The 7,053-nt window shown below is 54.0% G+C and overlaps 1 long non-coding RNA gene across 1 annotated transcript; it reads left to right on the top strand.

Annotated features, from left to right (window-relative positions):
- The first annotated feature begins 1,035 nt into the window (after positions 1–1,035).
- On the top strand, positions 1,036–5,865 carry LOC135979600 (uncharacterized). The gene is made up of 3 exons (XR_010596877.1): positions 1,036–1,319; positions 1,766–1,825; positions 5,479–5,865. It is a non-coding gene; the product is annotated as an uncharacterized LOC135979600 (long non-coding RNA).
- Positions 5,866–7,053: the final 1,188 nt, after the last annotated feature.

Genomic DNA, 7,053 nt, shown 5'->3' with positions numbered 1-7,053 from the left:
CAGAGTGACCAGTAATTTGTTTTGAGGGGGCAGCATGTGACACCCCCTCTTTAAAGGGTCTTGCTGACAGAGGGCAGGTGCTCAGTGCTGTGACAGTCAGGCGCTCAAAATCACTTGAACGTTGAGTGCAGTAGCGCCATGACCATGGCGCCCCACCCAACTGCTGAGTCTTCCCTGCATCCTCTGAGCGCAACACTCCCCCCCTCTGCAGCCAGGCTGAGAGATTGGGTGGGGGGAGGGGTCGCCTCACCACTCCTACAGCCACTGGCCTCCGCACCATCCCTGGCTGTACTGGTGGGAAGAGCACAACCCTGGCCATGGCCCCTACCAGGAGCAGGGCTACCCAGTCTCCAGATGGTGCGCAAGACCCAGTGTGCCCTTGGCCAAGCAGCCCGGACAGCCCGTACTAGACATGAGATGCCCAAGTCGCCCGCTCTCCCCCGCCCCAGGTGTCTGTGCACATGCTAGCGCTCATGGCCACCATCACTTGGGAGCCAAATGTCACCAGTACTAATGAATTCACCCTTCTACCCACCATGAGGTGGGGAACTGAGGCACAGCATGAGGCCTAGCGCCTCAAAAGTATTGATCACCCATAGGCATTAGGCACCTAAATCCCTTTGCAGCCCTGGGCCTAAGCAACTTGCCTGAGTTCCCGCAGGCAGAGCTGGGAATTAAGTCAGGTCTCCAGCCATTGCCTTAGCCACACCGCCGCCCTTCCGCAAGCAACCTGGGGCCGGGAAGCATTCAGCACGCATGGCCTCCCCGGCCTCCGGGTAACCAGGCTAGTGGCTTCCAGCTCCCGTAACCGTGGCCGGCTCGCCCTGGCCCCACTTGTTTTGCAGGTGTGTTGGGACAACCTCAGCAGTGCTGCAGAATTCCCGAAGTGGCACCAGCTTGGTGGCTTCATCCAGCACAAGGAAACCTGGCAAAGCTGTGACTGCCTGGTGAGGGAGCCCTCAGGTCATTCATTGCACAGCCCTCGCTGGCAGGAGCGGGGGAATCGGTGGATAGGGCACCCCCCATTGCCCAGCTCTGTGCCCACACTGAGCCCCAGCCCCGGGACCACTCCTGGCCCTGGGTGTAGTCCTTCTGCGTGATCACCCCGGCACAGGAAGGAGGGGTGAAAACAGGACGTGCGCTCCACACACCTGGAACCCGGCCTGCGGGACGGAAAGGCCTTTAATAACCTTGTGCTCCCTTGTTCTGGTCCTAGGTGACGCGCTACAAGGGGAGAGCCAACAACTTTCTGTGCCAGACCAAGGCCTTTCTGGAGAACCCACAGGCTCCAATTAAAGAAGCGGCCATCAGTTTCATAGGTAACCACAGAGCAGGGGTCCCTTTAGCAGGGGGGCTGGATCCGGTCCCAGGCTCTCCACAGTCCCTGCCAGCAGCGAGAAGTAACCCTTGGGCTCCTGATTGTCTAATGAAGGATCAAGGGTGTCAGAAGTCCGCAGGAGCAAGCTCACCCCAAACTGCCCTGATCGGCTGATGGGCCCCCTCTAACCCCACTGCTCCCCATGCAGTCCCCATTCCCCGCCCCCCCATACCCCACCATGGGCTCTTGGTAGTGGACCCTCAAGGTGCTGTGCTCTCCTTTGGCAACCAGCCCTGTAACCATCCCTGGGGACTCACCCTTTCCCCTGGGGATTCGGGAGCGCGTCCTGGCCAGCGAGGGGTGGGGGAAGCGAGGGGTTGCTTGGAGGGTGACATTTGACACCCTTGCTGGGGATGCGGGGATGTGACGAGCTGTTTGTATGTGTAGGGCTCACTGCCCGGCAGCTGGACCAGAGGAGCCAGGACAAGCTGGATGTCATCTGCAACGGTGAGTGGTACCTGCTTTGAGCACTGAGCGCTAGGGGGATGAACGGCCCAGGGCCATGGGCTGGGTTCAATCTCCAATGCCAGCAACATGATCTCGGGTGAGAGCCACAAAGGGATGCAAAATGTAGATCCCCAAACCCCTGATCAGCTGCCCCCTCACCCTGTCATGTCTGCTGGTTAGCATATGCCAGGCACTTAGCCCTGACCTCAGAGCTGCGGCCTGGCAGATCCCCAAACTGGGCCTGAGCTGGCTGGCCTTCGCAGATGATTGCCCCCCCCCCAAAAACACAGCCGAGGTGGGGTGCTGCCTCCCCCCTTGCACTCACTAGCCCAGTGTTTGGAGCAGTCACCTCCACGTGGGGTGCCTGGGGTGAAGCCACTGCTCCAAATGAGGCCGAGGTGACGTCCGGTCACCTACCTCCTTGCTGCGTGCCCGGACCCCTGGGCAGCACAGGGCAGAGCAGCATCTCCACATTTGTTGGCGAATGGGGGAGGGGGGGAGTGATATAGCTCAGGCTTCTCACTCCCAGAGCAGGTTCACAGCTGGGCCTCCCAACCAGAGCTAGAGAATCACAGAATCATAGAATATCAGGGTTGGAAGGGACCTCAAGAGGTCATCCAGTCCAACCCCCTGCTCAAAGCAGGACCAATTCCCAACTAAATCATCCCAGCCAGGGCTTTGTCAAGCCGGGCCTTAAAAATCTCCAAGGAAGGAGACTCAACCACCTCCCTAGGTAACGCATTCCAGTGCTTCACCACCCTCCTAGTGAAATAGTGTTTCCTAATATCCAACCTGGACCTCCCCCACTGCAACTTGAGACCATTGCTCCTTGTTCTGTCATCTGCCACCACTGAGAACAGCCGAGCTCCATCCTCTTTGGAACCCCCCTTCAGGTAGTTGAAGGCTGCTATCAAATCCCCCCTCATTCTTCTCTTCTGGAGACTAAACAATCCCAGTTCCCTCAGCCTCTCCTCATAAGTCATGTGCTCCAGACCCCTAATCATTTTTGTTGCCCTCCGCTGGACTCTTTCCAATTTTTCCACATCCTTCTTGTAGTGTGGGGCCCAAAACTGGACACAGTATTCTAGATGAGGCCTCACCAATGTCGAATAAAGGGGAACGGTCACGTTCCTCGATCTGCTGGCAATGCCCCTACTTATACAGCCCAAAATGTCGTTAGCCTTCTTGGCAACAAGAGCACACTGTTGACTCATATCCAGCTTCTCGTCCACTGTGACCCCTAGGTCCTTTTCTGCAGAACTGCTACCTAGCCATTCGGTCCCTATTCTGTAGCAGTGCCTGGGATTCTTCCATCCTAAGTGCAGGACTCTGCACTTGTCCTTGTTGAACCTCATCAGGTTTTTTTTGGCCCAGTCCTCTAATTTGTCTAGGTCCCTCTGTATCCGATCCCTACCCTCTAGTGTATCTACCACGCCTCCTAGTTTAGTGTCATCTGCAAACTTGCTGAGAGTGCAGTCCACACCATCCTCCAGATCATTAATGAAGCTATTAAACAAAACCAGCCACAGGACCGATCCTTGGGGCACTCCGCTTGAAACCGGCTGCCAACTAGACATGGAGCCATTGATTACTACCCGTTGAGCCTGACGATCTAGCCAGCTTTCTATCCACCGTACAGTCCATTCATCCAGCCCGTACTTCTTTAACTTGGCGGCAAGAATACTGTGGGAGACCGTATCAAAAGCTTTGCTAAAGTCAAGGAATAACACATCCACTGCTTTCCCCTCATCCACAGAGCCAGTTATCTCATCATAGAAGGCAATTAGGTTAGTCAGGCACAACTTCCCCTTGGTGAATCCATGCTGACTGTTCCTGATCACTTTCCTCTCCTCTAAGTGTTTCAGAATTGATTCCTTGAGGACCTGCTCCATGATTTTTCCAGGGACTGAGGTGAGGCTGACTGGCCTGTAGTTCCCCGGATCCTCCTTCTTCCCTTTTTTAAAGATGGGCACTACATTAGCCTTTTTCCAGTCATCCGGGACCTGCCCCGATCGCCATGAGTTTTAAAAAATAATGGCTAATGGCTCTGCAATCTCATCCGCCAACTCCTTTAGCACCCTCGGATGCAGCGCATCCGGCCCCATGGACTTGTGCTCGTCCAGTTTTTCTAAATAGTCCCAAACCACTTCTTTCTCCACAGAGGGCTGGTCACCTTCTCCCCATATTGTGCTGCCCAGTGCAGCAGTCTGGGAGCTGACCTTGTTCGTGAAGACAGAGGCAAAAAAAGCATTGAGTACATTAGCTTTTTCCACATCCTCAGTCACTAGGTTGCCTCCCTCATTCAGTAAGGGGCCCACACTTTCCTTGACTTTCTGCTTGTTGCTAACATACCTGAAGAAACCCTTCTTGTTACTCTTAACATCTCTTGCTAGCTGCAACTCCAAGTGTGATTTGGCCTTCCTGATTTCACTCCTGCATGCCTGAGCAATATTTTTATACTCCTCCCTGGTCATTTGTCCAATCTTCCACTTCTTGTAAGCTTCTTTTTTGCGTTTAAGATCAGCAAGGATTTCACTGTTTAGCCAAGCTGGTCGCCTGCCATATTTACTATTCTTTCTACACATCGGGATGGTTTGTTCCTGCAACCGCAATAAGGTTTCTTTAAAATACAGTCAGCTCTCCTGGACCCCTTTCCCCTTCATGTTATTCTCCCAGGGGATCCTGCCCATCTGTTCCCTGAGGGAGTCAAAGTCTGCTTTTCTAAAGTCCAGGGTCCGTATTCTGCTGCTCTCCTTTCTTCCTTGTGTCAGGATCCTGAACTCGACCATCTCATGGTCACTGCCTCCCAGGTTCCCATCCACTTTTGCTTCCCCTACTAATTCTTCCCTGTTTGTGAGCAGCAGGTCAAGAAAAGCTCTGCCCCTAGTTGGTTCCTCCAGCACTTGCACCAGGAAATTGTCCCCTACACTTTCCAAAAACTTCCTGGATTGTCTGTGCACCGCTGTATTGCTCTCCCAGCAGATATCAGGGTGATTAAAGTCTCCCATGAGAACCAGGGCCTGCGATCTAGCAACTTCTGCTAGTTGCCAGAAGAAAGCCTCATCCACCTCATCCCCCTGGTCTGGTGGTCTATAGCAGACTCCGACCACGACATCACCTTTGTTGCTCACACTTCTCAACTTTATCCAGAGACTCTCAGGTTTTTCTGCTGTTTCATACCGGAGCTCTGAGCAGTCATACTCCTCTCTTACATACAAGAATGGCTGAGCTCCCTCCTCGGCATTTCCTGGAGGGCAGCAGGGCACCTAAAGTTCGGCATAGCCTAACAATGTCCAAGCCCCCTTTGTGACTCTCCCCCTCTCTGGACCTAAGTGCCCATCTGTGCATTGGGGGGAAGGCGGAGGGTAAATACAGGCAGGGATGAGGTGCTCAGATACTGCAGCGACGGGGCAGTCCTAGAAATAGTGAGTGAATGGGGTTCATTGGGTCTTCTTGCCTGTGTCTGGAGGCTCCCCCATTTGTTGAGGGCAGCAGGGATGTTTAGTGAGGGTTGCTGGTTGTTCCTGCTAGTCCCCTGCCTCCCGCCTCCCAGCCTGCTTGTCACAGGCCAAGAGGTACAGCGCTGGCTTGGTCTGCTGGGGCTCTCCAGAGCGCTGTGGCTCTGACCTCCATTTCCTTCCTTTCAATCTTAGACCTCAAAGGCTTGCAGCAGGACAGCAACTCCTCGGTCCAAAGCCTGGCTTCTCAGACCATCCTCATCCTGGAGGAGTTCAAGAACCACCCTCCAGCCCGCTGCAGCCTACGGACATTCTTTCATAGGATAACAAGAATGTGCACTAAGAAGAGCCCGGTCATTGAAGCTGCCCAGCTGCCCTAGATCTGAGAAAAGCCAGCCTCCCTTCCCTGGGAGATTCGTACCAGACCATGGCTTCTTCCCCATTGGCTGCCTGCCCTGCGCAGCCATGTGAGTAGTTAACTGCTCGATAGCTTTCATCACCATGTACTTTTTGACAGGTTTCCCTGCAGTGTGTAGCATTTACATCCCGCCCTCCGTCCCCGTTTCCGGTCATGTATGTTTTTGGCACCGTCGGCCATTTTGAAATTTATTTTGTATTATTTTTCTGTGTTTGGCCGGGGGAAGGTTGGTTTTTTTTTTTTTTTTTTTTTTTTTTTTTTTATAATGGAGATATCCTATCTCCTAGAACTGGAAGGGACCTTGAAAGGTCATCGAGTCCAGCCCCCTGCCTTCACTAGCAGGACCAAGTACTGATTTTGCCCCAGATCCCCAAGTGGCCCCCTCAAGGATTGAACTCACAACCCTGGGTTTAGTAGGCTAATGCTCAAACCCACTGAGCTATCCCTCCCCCCCAATTTTTAAAATTAATGGAGATATCCCATCTCCTAGAACTGGAAGGGACCTTGAAAGGTCATTGAGTCCAGCCCCCTGCCTTCACTAGCAGGACAAAGTACTGATTTTGCCCCAGATCCCTAAGTGGCCCCCTCAAGGACTGAACTCACAACCCTGGGTTTAGCAGGCCAATGCTCAAACCACTGAGCTATCCCTCCCCCAAGCTATCCCTTGTGTGCCTGTGTTTTGACATATTTAGAGAAAAAGTATGAATGAGTAAAAAGAGAGACTGTAAGGGGTTCACGGCTCCCTCCCCGTCCATCTGGGCGGGAGACCACGCCCTTTGCTATGATAGTTCTGGGTACTTTGGTTCAGGGGAAAATTAGCTCAGTGTTAATGGTCCTAGCCTGCAGTCAGGCCAAGTAATGGTAGAGAGACTGTTTGCCCAGGGCCCTCAATCAGGGCAGGGCAGCAATTGAGTAGGGGCTCTGGCCTACGGTCAGGCAGGTAGAGCACCAGAAGGTCCATTTGCCTGGCCCTTGATCAGGGCGGGGCAGCAAGCAAGTAGGGGGGCTCTGGCCTACAGTCCGGCAGAGCTGTCGCAGTCTAGGGGAGGTTAGCTCTCTGGTGGGAGAGTCAGCACAACTGTCTGTCATCTGGATTCAGGCGGGTGCCAGACCAATGCAGGCCTCCTGACAACCAGGTGGGGAGGCTACCACTCCTGACGTTGGGGTGGTGGGGGTAGAAGAACCCAGGCCCTCCCGCTCCACTGCGTCCAAGCCCAGGGCCCTAACTGCGGTGGAGTTGTCCGCCACTGGGTCAGTGGCAAAAGTCCAACTGCAACATGCTGGCCGGCTTGTAGTCAATAACACAGCTGAATCCGATTTGGCTTCCCTGGGCTTCTTCCTACACTCGATTC

The sequence above is a fragment of the Chrysemys picta genome, unplaced genomic scaffold (assembly GCF_011386835.1).
Source record: "Chrysemys picta bellii isolate R12L10 unplaced genomic scaffold, ASM1138683v2 scaf1028, whole genome shotgun sequence".
NCBI lineage: Eukaryota > Metazoa > Chordata > Testudines > Emydidae > Chrysemys > Chrysemys picta.
Note: the sequence above shows the minus strand (reverse complement) of the source record. Positions and strands in the feature narration are given on the sequence as shown.